The sequence below is a fragment of the Lissotriton helveticus genome, chromosome 4_1 (genome assembly GCF_964261635.1).
Source record: "Lissotriton helveticus chromosome 4_1, aLisHel1.1, whole genome shotgun sequence".
Lineage (NCBI taxonomy): Eukaryota > Metazoa > Chordata > Amphibia > Caudata > Salamandridae > Lissotriton > Lissotriton helveticus.
Window position 1 is genome coordinate 1298404212 of NC_136063.1, and position 20140 is coordinate 1298424351.

Genomic DNA, 20140 nt, shown 5'->3' on the forward strand with positions numbered 1-20140 from the left:
TCCCATTAATGCCAGAGAGAAAAGCTAGTAGTGCGCGTCCCCTCTTATCCGATTTAGTTCCTTTTGGGAATTCAGGGAGTGATGGTTCCAGAGATTCCTCTTTGAGGAGACGAGCCCATTTCTTTATCTCGCAGTTAGAAATTTTAGCATTCAAGTCCCCCATTATGAGGTATGGCAAGTGAGATTGATCATCAATTATATGGGTGATAATTTCCATTAGGCGGTCAAACAGCAAATCATTATTATTACTGCTGGGAGGTGCGTAAATATTGAAGAGTAATATTTTTTCTAGTTTGGCTGAAGCATGGGTTCTAAGGGATACTTTTAAACATTGTAGATTGTCTGTGTTTGTGTTAATTATTTCCTGTGACCAAGAGTGATCTTCTTTTAATAATATTGCCAGACCACCCTTGGCGTGTCCCCTTCTTGATCTTTTTGCCAATGTTTCGTATACATAGTATCCTCTTTGAGTAAAGGTATTGATTAACCATGTTTCCTGGAGGGCGATGATATCAGGGGAATTTTTAATTGCATGTTTCATTTTTATATCAGTTTTCCCTGCCAGGTTCCAGGACAATAGCGTCAGACCTTTGCTAAACTTCGCGTTGTTGTGAATTTACCATTTTTTTGCTGTTTAAGGTTTCTGATAGCCATGCCCATGATTTTATTGAGTTCTCATTGTTACTAAAGGTGGAATTCCGAGACCAGACTGACCTCTCTCCTTGAATTACTTGTATTTTAAGTAGATCTTTCCTCATAGTACTTGATGCTAGGTCTCCCCGATTAGAACTGTTGTTTTCTTTTCTTCTGTGGGTTTGTCCTAATATACCATTATTTGAGTTGTTGGTTTTAAAATCTTCCACCGAGATTACATCATAGCCATTTTTGTGAAGAATTTCCTTCTCTCTGATTATTATTCCAGGCAAAACCGGTGAATAAAAGGATACCTGTACTAGTTTGTTATTTTCTTTTATTGGAAACAGAACTAAGTCAATTTCATTGCTGGTCAGAGATTTCAAGGATGGAATTTCATGTAATAGATTAATGATTTTACCGCGATTAAACGGCTCCTTATCTGAAGGAAATAGCTCTTCAATAGTTATGTGTTTGGATGGATTTATTTCCCATGATTGGAAATTATTGTCATATGGTTCTTTTATGACCATGTTATTTTGCGATGTAGGTCTATTTTCTATCGGAGGACAAAATTCATCTGCTTCAGGATTTAAGGGTTTTTCTACTGATGTTTTTTGAATTATTGGAGTGTTCACCAGATTTACAGGATTAAATTTTTGGAATTTGAGCCTATTCCCTTTTTTCCTCTGTATTCTCCTCATAGGTTGTCTCTTCTTCTTCCCCCTTACTTTTTCCCTAGTATTACTTTTTTCAGACTGTTCTCTTCGTAGGATGACCGAAGATGACCGAGGATGACCGAAGAATCTCCCTTGGAGTAAAGGAGTTACTCCCCTACAAGGAGAGGCACCAAATACGCATCTGTCCAGTTTGCAACTACGCAGCTCCTGAAGGACTCCAAAGACTTCGCAACACAGGAGGTGGGTTTCCAAGCTTCCCCATGGCCGATCCATGCTCTCAGCAAACCTGAGATCGAAAGCCCTCGTGGGGACCGTGCAACCCGAACCCATGGACACCGTGCACGTTTGCAGCAGCATATGCTTCTTGGCAATCCCTGAGGCTGTGCTTTGGGCTACTTGTAGTCCAGACCCTGAGCAGTGATTCCACTGTAGATTACTGGCCTATACTCCTCGAGTGACCCGTGGGCTGGTAATTAGTGATTCTTCTCGAGGTCCCTTTGCCATTTCTTGTCCGTCGACTTGTGGGTCCCTGAGAAGGGTACTGTAATGTTTAATGGGCTTACCTGGTTGCTCCAGATATGCCCTGACTTTCCGTTGCTTGACCTGGACCTTGCTGGACCACACCGGAGCCTTTTTACTCTCACAGCATGGGTTGCTGTTGTCAAGGATTGTTGGTCTCTGATACGGACACCGACCCCCCAGCACTTGACATCTTTCATGGGACAGCTCACCTGCAGACTCTGGTCATTGTCGACATCTCCTGGTCCCCGTGGCAGCAGAGTCATGCTTCATCTCATCGCACCTGAAACACCCGACATTGGTGGTGTAGTAATCCAGTCCAAAACTCCGCTCCTGTGCTGTAAATGGCTGGAGTAAGGTTGTCCTCGTCGCCAAATTGTGTAGTAATCCAGGAAACAGCTTGAATTTAAAAGGTTTATTCAACAGCACAGCATAAGATCCTAGTACAGCTGCATCAAGGTTAAACTGCCAGAAAGTGCAGAATGCTACATGAGGAAAACTCTGTTCAGAACATGGAATGCAGGCAGAAACATAACATGTCACATGCAGTTAAAGGAGCAGTTTTACAATACTAATTATTAAATAAAAGCTATGTCAGAATGTAACACATCCCCCTCATTAATAAAACAACATACAAGTGTATTATACAACATTTTGTAAAGAAGTGGGTCTTCTTCTGACTCGTGTATCATCTTTGACTCTTGAAGCCACTGAGTCAGAGAAAGAATTATCGTTTGTTTCAACACTGTCTAAATCACCATGAGACTGAAACAGAACATCATTCTGCATGGGACATTTGGCAACTTTAGTCACGTTCCAAACTGTGCCATCTTGAGTAATGACAGAATTACTGAAAACCTTTTTAACCTGCATAGGTCTGCCATACTTACTCATGCCTTTGCTGACCATGAAAGGTTTCTAGATCTTAAACCAATCACCAACCCCCAGATCATGCTCTTTGGTTTTCCACCTTTTATTGTACCACAAAGCTGACTTGCTTTGCTTGCAACTAACCTTGCTGGCAATTCTTCCAATGTCAACTTCATCTTTAGTTAAATTTTTGCATTTCTCCTTAAACCACCAGGGACATATATCCGAAGCAGGATCTCTTCCCTTAAGTAGTTTGAAAGGACTAACTTCCGTGGTGGTATGAGGAGTTATGCGATAAGTCGAAAGCTTCTCTCTAAGCACATTCAACCAATTACTTTTCTCTTTAACAGCATCAGCAACAAAACCCTTTAATACTCGGTTAAAGCGTTCAACCTGTCCGTTCTCATGTGGTTCATAAAGAGATGTCCGAATGTGTTTGATATTGCAACCCTTTAGAAATGATTGCATCTCAGCCGAAACTAGCTGCACACCATTGTCAGACACTAACACTGAGGGAGATCCTTCTCTCGCAAAAACTTCTTTGAAAAAGGAAATAACCACCTCAGAAGTAACTTTAGCCACAAATTTCACTTCTGGCCACTTAGAATGATAATCTATCATGACTAGTGCAAAACGTGATGCTTCTGGCAAAATATGGAAAGGGCCCGAAATATCAAACGCTATCTTGTTCCAAGGAAATTCTGGCCATTGCACAACTTTAAGAGGTGGAACATGCAATTTAAGCATTTTATCATTAACACAGCACTCACTACACTCCCTCACTGTGCGGTCAACAAATCTGTCCATCCCTGGCCACCAAAAATGTAACCTTATTAAACGCTTCATGGCCGAAATCCCAGGATGGGTTTTATGAGCTAACTGAAGTATCAGTTCTTGTATGCCAACTGGTGGAATACATTTATCAGATTTGAAAATCAAATTTCCTTCACACCATAACTCATCCGCCACATTATAAAATGGAAGTAAATCATCTCTGACATTGGATTTGTTGGGCCAACCCTCAAGGAGATATTTTTTTAACCAAACCAATTTTTCATCATCATCTTGACATTTCGACCAACATTGCTCAGTGATGTCCCGATACTGAGGAGATACAAAATCAGACAAACTTAATACAAAATCAACCTGTCTGAGACAATCAACTTGGTCAACTGTACTTCCACAAGGCAAACGTGACAAACAGTCAGCAGTAACATTTTTCTTCCCAGGAATATATTCCACTGTGAAATTGTATTCTTGTCATTTTGATGCCAGACGTGCAATTCTTGCCGTGGAGTTCCAACCTCCACCAACCGATAAGATATGTACAAGCGGCTTATGATCTGTTCTTAAGACAAACTTACTGCCCCATATGTAAATTCTATAATGTTCAATAGCCCAGACACAAGAGAGCAACTCTCGTTCAATGACAGCATACCTGCGCTCCGTCTCACTCAACGTCCTAGAAGAAAAGGCCACATTCCATTCTATGACAACATCTGTCTGAGACAACACGCACCCAAGACCATACAGGCTTGCATCAGTGGTAATGATACATTTTTTTCCCATTCTAAAAGGTTTTAAAGTTGGCGAATTTACAATATCATTCTTAATGTCAGTGAATGCTTTTTCCTGTTCAGCTTTCCAAATAAACACATTACTTTGTCTTAGTAACCTCCTTAGTGGCTCCATTTTAGTAGCGAAATTTGCAACAAATTTGCTGTAATACTCGCACATGCCCGAGAAAGACAGCAGTTGTTCCTTGTTACTCGGAGAGGGAGCTTTGAGAATAGCCTCCACATTAGATTTTTTAGGAATCAAACCTTCCCCCGATAATGTATGGCCCAAGTATTCCACAGACTTACTAAACAATTTGCATTTGTGTGCTTTGAGGGTAAGACCAGACTTTTCCAGTCTATTACACACCTCACTTAAGTTTGAAGCATGCTCAAACTCGTCCTTGAAAAAGATCAAGATGTCGTCCTCAAAACATTTAACAAATGAATCTAGGTCTCTAAAAATTTGGAACATAACCCGTTGAAAAACAGAGGCAGCAGATGCTAACCCAAAAGGCATTCTTTTATACTGAAAGAGACCCATGGGAGTGATGAAAGCTGTGTATTTTTTAGATTCCTCAGTGAGCTCAATTTGATGGTACGCAGATCTGAGATCTAATGTGGTGAAAATCTGCGCACCATCAAATAGAGAAACAAGTTCGTTTATATTTGGAAGAGGATGACAATCTATAATTATATTGGAATTTAGTGCCCTCAAATCAATGCAAACCCTTTATTTTTGATCCGGCTTTCGTACCAAAACTATGGGCGAAACCCATTCCGATGACTCAATGGGTTCTATAATGTTGTCTTTAAGTAAATCATTCAACATTTCCTTTAACTCATCCCTAACATTGAGAGGAACCCCTCTTAATCTTTGTTTAACTGGAAGTGCCCCTTCCTTCAGCACTATTTTATGTGCAAAATTTTGTAATTTCCCTAACTGATCAGAAAAAACTTTATCAAATCTTTTGCTCCAAAAGGAAATATAATTTTTTCCTACCTCACTGGGACAAATGGAATTTAACATATCTTGCTCACTACACAGTGAGATGGGGTCTTTAGCACGTGGATTTAACATGATACCCAGTTCCCATTGGTCATGCCAACCCAGCACATTAATACCTTTAACCGCAATATACAGTTTGATATGGGCTAATCTGCCCCTGAAGCTTAACGGAACCTTGAAATATCCTTCAACATCAATTTTGTACCCATTGAAACCTTCTGCTAATATATCTGATTGTTGAAAACTAGCAATATCACATACTTTTTGTAAATTTTCATTAAAATATTCTCTAGTAATTATGGTCCAAGTAGACCCACAATCCACCATAAGTTCAATGGGAATGGTAAAAACATGAAAGATACATTTTGGTGATTTCTTGCTGGTTAGCATAACACAACCATTTTCAACAATGGAGACAACATAACCTCTGTCAAGATTTTGTTCTACACACTCACTGCTACTTCTACCAATGGATGACACTTTTGCGGGAGTAATATTTTGAGAGGATGGACGTGTTTGTCCTGTTCGCAATTGACTGTTAAAACGTCTCTCTCTACAGACATTACTAAAGTGTCCTACTCTACCACAAACGTTACATGTTTTGTCAATAGCAGGGCAACCTTGAAAAGATGCGATATGTAATTTGCTACCGCATCTATAACATGAAACAGAATTATTACTAAATTATGTCCTCCTGTTAATGATACCATATTGATTCTCAGCTCTCACTTGTGCAGGAATAAAACTTTTGTTGTCAGTTTTGGGTTTTACAACACATACTTCTTCAGAAGTGGATTTACTATGGTTAGAACTTTGTTTGACAACAATGTCCATCCATTTTTCCGACAACTCGGTGGATTTTGCGATAGCAATAGTTTCTTCCAGATTAGGGTCACCCATGCACCATAATTTATCCTGAGTTTTTTTGTTCTTAACATGAACAATGATCTGGTCATGAATCATTTCATCAGACATAGATCCGAAGTTACAATGCAAACTTATTGCCCTTAAAGAAGTGAGGAAGTCATAAAAAGATTCTTCTTGCTTTTGTGCCCTAGTATAAAATTTGAAACGATTTAAGGCAATATTAGCTGTGGCTTTAAATCTTTTCTCCAATCTGTTGAGAGCTTCGGTATAAACATTCATAGTGTCCCCACTACCCGTAGGAACAGACAACTGTGGTAAAGTTCTGAAAATTTCTTGTCCCTCCGAGCCTAAACAGTGCAATAGAATACTCTTCTTTCTTTCTGCACCCATTCGTTCCCCATCTATAGGTCTCATGTAATTGAAAAATTCCTCCTTCCACCTAGACCAAGGCATAGGAGGGTCACCCTTAATCTGTAGGAATTTAGCAGGAGGATCAAACTGCATTGTAATAATAGCTAAATAATAAAATAGTGAGGAAAGAGGGTTAAAAACAAATATGGAAGCAAATGCACTGTTAAAGAAATTCACATAAAATTCACATAAAATAAAACACAAAAAAAATATATAATTTAGACTGTAAATATACAACAGTACTTGTAAATGTAAGTGTTGTAAAGAAATGTTTCGATGTCCTAATCAGTTGCTGCCATGAAGTGCTTCAAGTCTTGAAGAAAAGGGTTAAAATAAACCCAATGTTGACATTTTGTAATAGAAGGTGTTCAAAGCGCAACAGAATTTGCTGTATCGATTTCCAAACTTATCACGAAATCGCTAGGAAACATGAAACGGCAAGCGCGATAAAAAGAAAAGCTTCTTGTTGAGGAGAAATTACTTCCGATGCCTGTGGTTGCTTTGCAATGTTGCCGGTGACTTCACTGCCTTTGCAAAGAGATGGACGCAGGGATAGGCTGAACGCGCTTACGTCAGCGTCGTCAGCACAAATGAAAAGCCTACTAACTGTAGACACGCATTTGCCAGAAAAGCCGAGGATTTAGGAAATGAGCAATTCTTCATAAGAAAACAAGGGCTTGACAGCTTCAAGAGCGTGCAGGAAACACGATGATTTCCAGAAACACACGAAGGCTTTAAAATAACATGAAGCGCAGGGAGAGTCAAACCGGCACAGAGATGACATCAGCTCCAGAGCATTACAGGTGCAAGCTCGAGCAGAGACAGCGTTGAAGGAAGGTAACTAGGCAACAACAAATTGAATGATGCTTGTCTCAAAAACACTGGAAATTGAATAAAAAGGTCCCAATTCACGCAGAAAGAAATCCAAAGTAGGCAATCTTCAAGTAGGATAAAGTAGAAAGTTTCCTTTTGTATTTGCTATAAGATAACAAATGGAAAAAAGAATCCAAAATCATAGAAAATGTAGAAAGGGTCCAAAACTCCGCTCCTGTGCTGTAAATGGCTGGAGTAAGGTTGTCCTCGTCGCCAAATTTTGTAGTAATCCAGGAAACAGCTTGAATTTAAAAGGTTTATTCAACAGCACAGCATAAGATCCTAGTACAGCTGCATCAAGGTTAAACTGCCAGAAAGTGCAGAATGCTACATGAGGAAAACTCTGTTCAGAACATGGAATGCAGGCAGAAACATAACATGTCACATGCAGTTAAAGGAACAGTTTTACAATACTAAATAATAAATAAAAGCTATGTCAGAATGTAACAGGTGGGTATTGGTATATTTTGTCCCTGGTCACCCTGAAGTGACCCAGACTCTGTCCCCTCTGCTTTCAGGTTCTTCACATCATTGATCCAGGCTCGGATCACACCAGACACTTTTCCTTTCCACAGTAGCAGCACTTTGCAGCAACTCGCCATTGAAAACAGCAACAATTCTCGACACCATTTGGCACCTATGCACCCGGCTTCCCTGGGTGAGGTAACACAAGTACTCCACTGCTCACATGGGTGCTGGCCTTAGAACCTTCTAAGTCTAAAAGGGTTTGCTCCAAGTCCTCTCTGAAGTGTCCCTAATCTTTAAAATTCCAACCCCGACTTTCCCATAGCATTTTACGGAGCTCTCGGCTGTGTTCTCACACTGCACACGTCCTCCGTGGGTCTCCTGTATCACTACCTTGGGTGGTTCCTTGGGGTCCCAGTAATTAAACGTGCACTAGGCACTGTGTCCAGTCAAGTCGTGATTCCTATACTACTTTCTTAATATAAGGTTTGGTCTCCCCTGGGGCCCATTATATATTGTGCTATTTACTTACATTCTGGTGTGTTGATATTGTGTATCTTGCTCTATAATCCCATAAAGAGGTTAGTAGAGAGTGTTTAGTAATAAATACATATATTTTACATATACGTTATAGGTATATATATATTTTATATATACCCCTTTCATTTGGTCATTCAAGAGGTTATATTCTGATAAACCAAGCAGCTTTTCAGGTTACACTCCTTCAAGACTTAGCCTACAGGCTGCTCTCCATAGCTACCACAAGAATAGCTTTCAATAAAGGTTGTCTTAAACCTAATCATCAATAAGGGTTGTTTGGACTGGTGCAAGGTGGCAACTATAATAAGTGAACAGCATATGCCATGTCAACTTCTCACATTGGTGTGAGGATGTTGGATTCAAGCTTGGTATTGATTTACCGGATAATCTCATTGGAGCGACTAACTGTAAACCATGATAGGTACTTAGGTACATAAAAAACAAGTCTAGAATAAAGTAAGTTCTACTGAAATGAGAGTTGGGTAAGTCAAGGGTCTAGCACACCCTTTCTCCAACTCCAGGGAGAGTTTTGTAGTCCCACTGGGTTAGGTAGGTGCCTACACCACATAACACTATAAGTCTTCAAGAGCTGAAGCCAGTGGCTCCATGCTGACTAAGTATGACCATTTCCCCCTTCAGGAATTGAGGAACATGTGTGCATCTAGGAAACTGAAGACAGGGAACCCCCCTAGGGCTCAACGCCTCATAGAGGTATTGCTTTTAGATGACCTCAGATAGACCCCAGGGTCTGATGAGGCAGGCAAGTTGGGTGGGGGAGCAGAAGAGGAAAGGCAAGGAGGTGAAAACATCCAAGACATAGACTCTGATGCTGACCAGGAGGCTCAAAGTGATTCTAACCTGGACAATACAAATCCTCTAGAAGGTGAGGGAGAAGACCCCAGAGGTCCTCTCTTTACCCCACCTGGGAGGGTTAACAGCTTAACAAGAAGATCAAGATCTCCTTCTGAGGAGTCTAATCATTCTGGTACTGTTGTAGGGAGCTCTGATTCTCACAGGACTTCTTCTCTTAACAGGGAGCCCTCTTATGATAAGAAGTGCCAACTGATTTACTTTGAGAGACCTAGGCTCAGATTCAAGAACGAGCAATTGGCTTTAGATAGGGAATCATTGGAGCTCCAGAGAGCTCAGAAACAGTTAGGGCTAGAACCCCGTGGTGGTAGCAAAAGTGTCCCTAAAGGTAGAGAGCATGCTAATGACCATAGGAACCTGAACAAGATTGTCCCTCCCTATCAGAGTGGGGTGACATCCACAAATGTATAACTGCACTTGAGAGGGCCTGTAAAGTAAAGACGGCCCATCAAGAGCAGTGGGCAGCAATCTTGTGGCTCTCCTTTGCAAACAAAGTTAGAGACATGCTTCTCACTGTTAGAGAAGAGGATGCTCATAATTACAAAGACTTGAAGAGTGCTCTGATTGATGGGTTTGGCTTAACCACTGAACAATACAGGATTAAGTTCAGAGACACCCAAAAGGCGCAGACTCAAGACTGGGTTGACTTTGTAGATTGTGCTACTAAGGCTCTGGAAGGCTGGTTACTCGACAGTAAAGTGTGTGATTTTAAAGGATTGTACAATTTAATTATGTAGGGAACAGATCCTTAATAATTGTCAAAATCAGTTGTTGCATCAGTACCTGGTGGACTCTGATCTGACCTCTCTCCAAGTAATGGGTCAGAAGGCAGACAAATGGGTCAGAACCAGTGTGAGGCAGAAGGTTCAGAACCAAGGTGGTGACTCCAAGAAGCAAGATTCAAAACCCTCAGACAAGGGTAAGGAAAAGGATAAAGACCCAAATTCTTCTCAAGGGACACACAAATCTTCTACTAGGTGGGGAGTCACAATCCAACAAAGGAAAAGACAAGAAGAAACCAACGGTGTCAAATCTGTAAAGAGAAGTCCCATTAAACAAGTGACTGTAACAAGTCCAAGGACTCAACTTCCACCACCACTGCCCCTAAGGCAACTGTTCCCCTTAGTTCAGCTCAAAGTGGTGGTACTCTGATTAAGGGTGTAGTAGGGTTAACCCTGGGATATGAGATGGACTCTGGCCTAGTCAGAGTTCCAACTTAGGCTGTACTGATCTGTGATGGAGGCATAGGTACGGGCTCCTTATTTGACAGCCCCAGTAATCTGGGCAAATACGGACAGCAGCCTTTGATAAATGGAAAAGAGGCCTTGGCATTCAGGGACACAGGAGAAAGTGTCACAATGGTGACAAAAGATCTTGTGTCTCCTGAGCAAATCATACTTGGTGAGATGTACCAAGTGACCAATGCTAGCAATGTCAGGACAGACCATTCCTTGGCAGTTGTTAATTTTACCTGGGGAGGGGTAACTGACCCTAAGAAGGTTGTGGTAAGTGCAGACCTCCCTGTTGAATGCTTGTGAGGCAATGATTTGGAAACATCAGCTTGGGCTGAAGTGGAGCTCAGGACTCATGCAGAAATGCTGGGACTCCCTGCAGATGTGTCTGCTATGACTAGAATATTCTTCTGGTGTTGAAATACCAGTATACCGGATGCACAGCAACAAATACTGTATATAAATGTTACCTTGTAAAATAGGAAAAAAACACAATTTATTCATTTAGTTTGAACATTCTTTTTATCTGAAATATACTCTTCAAGAATCAGATACTTGATGTTGATCTAAACAAAAAACTGCCTGAATGTAAATTTTTCATCAGTTGTAAGTAACAAAAATCTAATACATGATGAATGAACACAAATATCTTTTGAAGCAATTAGAATGATTCCAAGGTTGCCCAACCATGCCCAATGCATTTCGGGATTGACATAATCCCTTCTTTAGGGGCCACTGAAACAATAAAAACCATAAATAAATGCCTATATAAAGTTTGGCTGCTAATTCAAAACATTTTCAGATACATCGACAAAAAATGTCCAGAGGTTGCATCAGAATCCCTCTATACATATTGCCCAAGGCAAAGCCGAAAGTTTAGAGTGATAGCCACTTTTAAAGTTTGGAAGAGTTCAAAAAGCTGTGAGCAGGCTTTATCTGTATGTGAACTTCAACATTCTTGTGCACAAAAACGTGCGATTTGTGAACCAACCACTATACCAAATGACATTAACAACCTTCCAGATACAGTTCAATATTGTACTCACTAAAGGGCTGTGACACCAGTCAAACACTGCTTGAGAATTACAGTCTGCCTGTTAAAAATAAGATTTACAGGAAACCTGATCGTGGGACTGTATCAGGACTGAAGTCAAGAATGTGTTAGAATTGAGAGCTTATAACTTCTTTGGCCTCAGCCAAGTTTCTGAGCACATTTGACTTGACAGCTGGCTACTGGCAGATCAGATTAGCTGATGATGCGAAGCCAAAAACAAAATGTTCTACACCTAGTAGGCACTACCAATTTGTGGTGATGCCCATTGGTTTGAATACTGCACCTGCCACTTTTCAAAGGTAGGTGAATAAAGTCCTTACAGGCCTGGAAGATTATAGTGCAGCATATCTAGATGATATTGCTGTCTTTAGCTCCACCTGGGAGGATCACCTGGTCCACCTGAGAAATGTTTTGGAGGCCCTGTAGAAAGCAGACCTCACTATCAAGGCCACCAAGTGCCAGATAGGGCAGAGCCAAGTTGCATACCAGGGCCACCTGGTAGGTGGAGGTCAGGTTCAACCATTGCAGAGCAAAATCCAGACCATCATGGACTGGGTTGCTCCACCCACCCAGACTCAGGTCAGAGCTTTCTTGGGCCTGACTGGGTACTATAGAAGATTTGTCAAAGGCTATGGATCCATAGTGACCCCTTTGAATGACTCAACTTCTAAAAGAATACCAAAGAAAGTTCAGTGGACAGTTAGCTGCCAAAAGACATTTGATGACCTGAAGCAGGCCATGTGCACTGCTCCCATTCTGAAAAGTCCTAACTACTCCAAGGAATTCATTGTCCAAACCTATGCATCTGAGTTGGGGGTAGGGGCTGTCTTATCACAATTGAATGTTGAAGGTCAGGATCAGCCAGTAGCTTTTCTTAGCAGAAGGCTGACCCCCAGAGAGAAACATTGGTCAGCTATTGAGAGGGAGGCCTTTGCTTTGGTTTGGGCTCTGAAGGAGCTGAGGCCATACTTGTTTGGCCCTTACTTCATTGTTCAGACAGACCATAAGCCCCTCTTTTGGCTCAAAACAGATGAAGGGTGAAAAACCCAAACTATTGAGGTGGTCCACATCCCTACAGGGGATGGACTATACAGTGGAACATACACCTGGGAGTAACCATGCCAATGCAGATGGACTCCCCAGAAATTTCCACTTAGAACATGAAGACTCAACTGGTCAAGGTAAATTTAATGTCCTTACGTTTGGGGGTGTGTGTAGGAGAGTAGAATCTGCTTCTTATAGTGAACCCCACTTTTTGCTGATGTTTCACAGTTTTTTTACTTTAGTCTGGCTGGGGACCTGCTATCCAGGACCCCAGCCTAGCTGCTTCCTCTCTAAAATGATTGCATGTACTTTAAGTACACCACAGATTGGATTCTGGGGTACCCTTATAAGTCCCTAGTATGTAGTATCCTATATACCCAGGGCGTAGGTACCCCAGAGGCCTCTCAGGGGCTGCAGCATGTATTACGTCACCTCAAGAGACAAATCAAAATGACACAACAGGTCTGCTACAGCAGCCTGTGTACGGCAGTGTATGCACCCCTTACTTAGATATAGGTTCCCTATATCTACCTTATATCACTGCACATCTATACCTATCAGTCACGCCTATGGCAGGCCTTATTAATCTTGAAGGCAGGGTGCTGGGTTTTGTGTGGGAGGGTGCCCATGTATGAGCAGGGCCCCTCTGCAGCCTACGTAATCTATCCTCCGGGGTTGTTGCTGTAATTAAGCTATACCATATACTTTTAAGTGCATTATAACCTAGCAGTAAATGCTAACTTTGAAATGACTGCAAGGAAACATGTTGTGTTTGGTGTCAAACACCTTGGAATCATGCCTCTCCACCAGTCCTGGCGGGGGAGGTATGATTCCACCCTCCTAGAGGGAGAAATATGACTACACCAGTATACCCGGTCCCAGCTTAACAGAACTCTGGCATCAAAAAATGTATGCTGAGAGCCACAGACATGTATCTACCCCCCTTCTGTTGGACGAAATTACGGCTGCACAGGTGGGAAATTAGGTTTCTCCTGTCACAGGGAGGTGTAACCACCTCCCTGACAGGCTTTAGTGTATTGAGGCTGGGTGGGTGCATTCCAAGAGTGCTTTAATGACCGCACTGGGGGCCATTTGGTGTCCCTGTGCATAGTCCAGCTCAAACCGGTTGCAGGGCATGCAAGCCCATGCTCTGGTGTGAAACTGGACAAAGGATATGGGTGTAGCCACCCTCCCATAGGTGGATCCCCAGAGTTTGTCCCACCCCTTCCTTTTTTTTGTTTTATAAATATTTTTATTATTCATCATCAGAAAAACAAAGCGTAAACAATTAATTACTTTGACATATATATCTAATACAACAGAAATCATTCAATTAAAGCTTAGTCACTTAAAGTAACAAACGAGATGCAAAACATAATTTGAATACAATTTCCGAGAAAGAAGAGTTGAAAGATCTGAACAATTTTAACACCGCCAACTATAATCCTATCAAAAAATAAGCATGAGTCTATCCCCTTTTAAATTACCCGTCTAATTTAAGTTTCCATTTTTCAACTGGGGCCCATATCCGTTTCCCAAGCTGCTTTGCATTCACGCCTTTTCTTCATATAAAGTTTTCTCTAGAGTATAGATAGCTAATAATTTTGAGAGCCATTGTTGAAACGAATGAGGATTGGAGTCTTTCCATACCGTCGCAATACAAAGCGACTCAGCGTCATTGCAATAAACAAAAATTCTTAATGGGGTACATCCTGACCCTCCTTTGCCACCCCAAGAACCATAATCTCATTAGTTAATTTAATAGATATCTCCAATTCCTCTTTAAAGAATTCTTCCATAGCTTGTTTAAAGGGATCTAGTTTAGGACAAGCTGCAAACATGTGTATCGTGTCTGCCTCCATACTCTGACATCTTGGGCAGAAGATCCCACTCGTACCCCCCCAGCGGGCTATCCTATGCGGTGTATAATATAGTTCATATAAAGTCTTGTAGTATTGTGCCTGCAGATTTGCAACCTTTAAGATAGTGTTTCCTAACCTAAGCGATTTTTCACCCTCATTCCCGACTAGATTTAATTTAGTTCTCCATTTATCAAATACCTTTCCTCTATCATCCTCATTATACTGACATAATGCACCATAAAGTTGAGAGATTGAACATCCCTCCTCATCTCGAACAAATTCCATCAAGTCTACCCTAGTAAACTTACAATTACCAACTTGTTTTCTCTGTAAGACTGATCTTATCTGTAAATATTTAAAGAAGTCTCTCCAATCCAAATTGTATAGCTGTTGCGCCCTTTCAAATGTTATTAACCCTGATTGATCTATGATGTCTCCAATTGTACCGACCCCCAGATTATCCCACCGCCTCATCACTTGATCATGGAATACATCTGGGAGAAGTTCATTCATATATAAAGGGGTATAGAAGTTCATTCTCCTTAATTTAATTTTCTTCCGGATAATTGACCAAACTGAAATGGCCGCACCCAACAGCTTGAACTTCGTTCTTTTATAGTAGTTTAACTCCTTGAATGTAAGAAGTCCCTTATTAGAGTCCAGAACCAGCAGATCATATATGTCCGGAATGCCAGTGTTATCCCTCCAGATATCTTTTATATTCCCACCGAGGAGTCCTTTACAATACTGAAGGACTGAAGCAAAATAATATGTCTTAAAGTCAGGTACTGCAAGGCCCTCCCGTTCTTTAGATAATGCCAGCATCTTTATGGATCTTCGGGTTCTGCCCTTGGCCCATATTAAGCGATTACAAATCCCCTCTATTTCCTTTAACCACTTATTAGTAAATAATAGAGGAATCGTTCGGAATAAATATAAAATCTTGGGCAGAAACTGCATCTTTATAACATTACAGCGGCCTATAACTGTTAAGTGTAAATTGTCCATCCTATCTAAGTCTAGTTTTGCCATTTTGATTACTGGGGTCATATTTTCGCCAAAACCTTAGATAAATCGGATGTTATACTGACGCCCAAATAGACCGCGGACTCTATAACTCTCTCATCATGAATAGTAACAAATTGATTTACGACTATTTGTGTTTTCCCTTGGTTCCATTTGTACCCTGACAGAAGACCACATTTTTTCGCCTCATTCTCAATTTCCCCAATTGCTATTATTGGTGCTGATGATGTGATTGCTAAATCATCTGCGTGTCCCAATATTTTGGTCTCATATCCATTCAATACAATTGGGATGATATTTTGATTTTTTTCTATATATCTAATAAATGAATCAATATAACAAGCAAAGAGTAGAGGGGAGTAGGGACATCCTTGCCTAGTCCCACGTTCGATTTTTATTGCCTCGCTCAGCTCTCCCCCCACTCTCAGTCTGATGTTCGGATTTTTATAAAGGGCCTTTAATGCTCCTATACATATTTTCCCAAAATTACATTTGTTCATTGTTGCCCATAGAAAACCCCACGAGACCCTATCAAAAGCCTTTTCGGCATCCAGCAGTATTAAAGATATAGGGTCTCGTGAGGCATTCGTACCGTCCAGCAGCGCAAACACCCTTCTAATATGATCAGCAGTACCCCTTCCCGGTATGAACCCGTGCTGCCAGGGTGAAACTATCTTCCCAATTACCAAGCTCAGCCTGTTTGCCAAAATTTTAGAATAGGCTTTAGTATCACTATTCATTAAGCTGATTGGTCTGTATGACCCAGGATCCGTAGAGCTTTTATTCTTTTTTAGAAACACCACCATTGAAGCTTCTCCCCAAGACCCCGGAGGGGCGGCGCCGTTTTGTATGAGGACCATAAGTCTATAAATGTCTGCTTCTAAGGTCAGAAAGAACTTCTTATAAAACTCTAGCGGTATTAAATCAGGTCCAACTGCTTTCCCTGATGGAAGATCATTAAAAGCTCTTTGTACTTCTTCTAAGGTAAAGTTAATCTCCAGGGAGTTGTTGTCCTCCTTTGTTAGTTTATCTAGTGAGGCAGACTCTAGATATTCCTCAATTTCCGCTGTATCTGCTTCCCCGTTATCCTGGCTATATATTTTCTTATAAAAGTTCTGGAATACAGAACAAATTTCCTTTGGTGTTTTTACTATTGCCCCTGCCTCCGTAGTCATTTCTGTTATCTGCCCCTGAGTAGCCGCCTGCCGAGTTCTAATCGCTAGGATTCGTCCTACCTGTTCACTATATTCATGTTGCTCTTCCCTCCTTGCTAGGTATTTACCAGCTGATTTTGCGGCATATGCTTCACCCACTGCTGCTTTAGCCATAGCTAGTTTTTGTGTTACTTTTATCACATCCTCTTTCTCTCTTCTGCTTCTTATCAGTTCTTCCTCTAGCTTTGCTACTAGACTTATCTTCTTCTCAAGATCTTCTTTTTCCTGCTTGCTCCGTCTAAGAGAGTAGCTTAGCGTTTCCCCCCTAATACCTGCCTTCATAGCATCCCATACTATTTGGGGTGACGCTGTTCCCCTATTGTTTTCCAGGAATTCTTTTAACCAAATTTCCATTTGAGTAACATAATTTGTATCCTGTAGCAGAGCTCGCTCGAAAGTCCAACTAATTATGCTTTTCTGTAAATATGGTATAGAGATTTTCATGGAAAGCGGATTATGATCTGACATCAATCTGGGCATTTTTTTAACTTTCACCATCGGTATTAACAAGGGAGAGATCAAGAAGTAATCTAACCGAGCTAGAGTTTTATGGGGGGCAGAACAATATGTACTGCCTCCCCCTCCGTTTATATGTTCTCAAATATCGATCAGCCCATTATCCTGCATGAGCTGTATCAGCGCTCTGTGTTTTTTTTCTTTTTACCAGTGAACCTTGCAGGATCATCTTTCCACAGCCCATTAAGGCCATTTATATTTAAGTCGCCACAAAGTATATTGGGGAGAGGCCAGTTGGGTAATTGAGAATTTATATGAATTAGGGTTTCCGGATCATCATCTGTTGGTGCATAAATAGAACATAAAGTAAAATTAAAGCTTTGAGTCCCACCCCTTCCTTGGGTATAAAGTAGGAACCACTGACTACAGAACTTTAGATTTACCTGGAGAAAACTCTGTTACAGGATACCAGAACTTCAACTATCTACACTTCGTTGGATGACAGAAGAATCTCCCTTGGAGTAAAGGAGTTACTCCCCTGCAAGTCAGGCACCAGATACACATCTGTCTGGTTTGCAATTATGCAGCTTATGAAGGACTCTGAAGACTTTGAAACACAGGACGTGGGTTTCCAAGCTTCTCCGAGGCCGATCCGTGCTCTGAGCAAACCTGAGATCCAAAGTCATTGTGTGGACCGTGCAACCCGAACCCCTGGACACCGTGCACATTTGCAACAGCATATGCTTTTTGGCCATCCTTGAGGTTGTGCTTTGGGCTCCTTGTAGTCTAGACCCCAAGCAGTGATTCCACTGAAGAATAATATATTGTTTAGTCTTCCCCTGGGGCCCATTGTATATTGTGCTATTTACTTATGTTCTAGTGTGTTGATATTGTGTTTCTTGCTCTCTAATTTCATAAAAGGTCAGTAGAGAGTGTTTAGTAATAAATACATATATGTTATATACCTTGTGTGGTTCCCCTTTCATTTGGTCATTGAAGAGGTTATAATCTGGTAAACCAAGCTGCTTTACACTCCTTCAAGACTGAGCCTGAAGGCTGCTCTCCATAGCTACCAATAGGATAGCTTTCAATAAAGGTTGTCTTAAACCTAATCATCAATAAGGGTTATTTTGACTGCTGCAAGGTTCCTACTATAACTAGTGGACAGCACATGGCAGGCCAACTTCTCACATCTACCTCCTTCCTTCCCAAATATCAACTGAATATTCCATAAAGCAGCCTCTTCTCTGTTTTAGGAATGCAGTCAGAAAAGTGTTGATCCTTTAGCCTTTTAATATACTCCACAATAGATTAAGTTGAGTGGCTGCACTGATACTAGTGATATTAGTCTGCTCAGAGTTTAGGCAGGACTTTGAATTCCAGTGGTAGTCTGATAATAGACAACATATGCACTGTAAATTCCCACATAAATGAGGCAGACAGCCAAACTCTTATGGCAGGTTTTAAGTAATGAGTTATATGCTTTAAAAAAGGTGGTCACTTTTATCTACTCCACATATGTTCATGTTATAATCAATTATACATTTGGGCTAATGCACTTCTGAAAACTTTCCAAACATGTGTGCGAGGATAGATACTCTTGGCATGATTTTCAGTGGGCAAAATATTATAGCTACCAAGTGTTTGCATTGCAAGGCCTTGCATTTACCTTTTGGAAACTTTTACAAATTATCACCTGAGGAAAACCTATGTAGTTGCTCAATTTGTCCCAAATTCCTCAATGCTAACATTGTACATTTTGCTGAACAGCTGTTTTCCTGTGTAGAAATGGTTTGCATTAACATTATAAAAGGTATGATTAAGAGATTGAGCAAGATCTATGACAATCCTCTCACTAATTCCTAACATGGTAGGGCAACCAGCAGGATTTTTACTCGATTCATTTCAAGTGTATAATCTCAGATTGTGTGTGTAACCAGTGGAAACCTTCTGCAAAATGTAAATATTGATGCCGTACCAAGCTGTCTTACTAGGTGTATACAGCCTGATTAGCCCCAGCCATTTGTACCAAAAAAATATGCCCACGTCTATATTCTGCCCCAGAGTATGAATATGATCCAACATTTCTGAAAATTGGACCACCCGGGCTGGATTTTTATAAGCTAGATGGACTAGATTGTTTAGTGGCAATGCTGCAGTTATAGCTGTAACGTACCATTTTTCGCAGAATCGAAAATCAATCTCTGCTTATGACAGACGGGAAGATGGGTATTTTCAACATTGGTGTGGAAAATCAGTAAGATTGAACAGATGGCTTTCATAATATGCCCATGAGCACTGCAAAGCCCCAAAAAAATGTAATCCCCTAACTGAGGTGGGAGTACACATATGTGCCCTGGAATGAGGTGCAAGAGTGCCTTCATATTTCCTCAAAACTGATGTATGGGAATGCTAATTAAATTCCTGCATTGTTTCCTCTAGGGAATGCAATTATGTTTGTAACAATTAAAAAAAGAAGCAACTAAGCAAAACACTATAGATCATACAACCTCTCAAGATGCCGTATTTCAAATATCTAATGCACCACTGGTCCTTATTCACAGTATTGATTCTTATACTTATAGTTCAGTTTCCTTCAACAATGTGAAATACCAGAACGCCAAGTACAAAACAAGGAACTCGCATGATCTGATCATAAACAGTGTCTCAGTGCCTGGAATCAGCAATTTTCGGAAGCGGGTTGACACAAAGTAATTTTGACATTAAGAAATGGATGTATATTAACTTGAATGGGGCAGACCAGTAGTAATTTATTGAGAGGCCTCCCGGTTCCTATCAAGCCAGGGATAACTGCATCGTAATTTACCGGTCCAGGGAATTTGTTGCCTTTGTGTTGATTGAACTTTCTCCTGCTGCTCGTTGTTGAATTTGACAGTTGCTCCATAATTGTATTTGTCCTGATGATGACCTTCTAAAATGATAATGGTCGAAACGCCGT